Source organism: Poecilia latipinna, unplaced genomic scaffold (genome assembly GCF_001443285.1).
Source record: "Poecilia latipinna isolate Pla-1442-1.1 unplaced genomic scaffold, P_latipinna-1.0 Scaffold1967, whole genome shotgun sequence".
NCBI classification, from domain to species: domain Eukaryota; kingdom Metazoa; phylum Chordata; class Actinopteri; order Cyprinodontiformes; family Poeciliidae; genus Poecilia; species Poecilia latipinna.
The window spans coordinates 114,032-115,014 of NW_015114583.1; positions in this window are offsets into that span (position 1 = coordinate 114,032).

The window sequence follows — 983 nt, forward strand, 5'->3', positions numbered from 1 at the left end:
CTGAATCGAAAAGGTAACGGCTTCAGGTGGAGGTTTTCAGTAGAAACCTCCACTTAAAGCATCATCCTGACTGGAAATACAGGGGTTGTCAACATTGGAGGCAATCTGAATGCAGAGAGATTTTGAGATGAGATTCTGCAACCTGCAGCAATCCCGTACCTCCATAGTGTGAGACCAAGAGCTATCCTTCAAGGTGACAACACTGTCCCACACAGGCCCGAGACTACAGCCATAACTTATGAAAGGAGAACTGCTAACAGTCCTGACCAGAACCTCATTAAACACTGTCTGGATAATCTTGAAGGTCCAGTTTGTGTCAGAGGGACTGGCCTATCCAAACTCACATTCTTCAACAAGCTATCAATAAATGCTTGTTGAAGAATGGGATGACATCCCACAGCAATGTGACTAGTTGCCAGTATGAGAAAGTGTCACGTTGCCTTGGTTGTATTGTTATTATTTTTGTTTGTTTTAGGCTTATGAGGAAAGTTTGGTGTCTTCGGTACTTATTTTCGTTCCTGTATTAATAAGACAAGCATCAACACTCTAACCAATGATATTCTTGCCTCTTTTTTCTGTATTGCTATGACCTAGTTCTCCCATCATTAAGACAGCTGGCATTGTAAGAATGAATTGATGTTTTACTTCTTAGATTTCTTCTCGGCTAAATGAATTCATATCCAGATACTCAGAACAACACATAAGGAAATTTGGTGTATTTTACCACAATGTAAAATTGCATTTGGATTGATTCACCATAGAGGTGGTGGACTCAGTGGCTTATGGTGGTTGTTTACATTATGGAAGCATGGCAGAAGTGGATTATGTTTGCATGCTGATATGTAAATTCTCCTTTTACCATCAGCCATGCATTTATGACACCTCATTTATCTCCAGCTCTTGGATCACTGTGGCTCTGTCCCCAGCAGTGACTCTTGGAAAAGTTACTGATGTTTTCATGCTGAAAGAGGCATACTGTAATT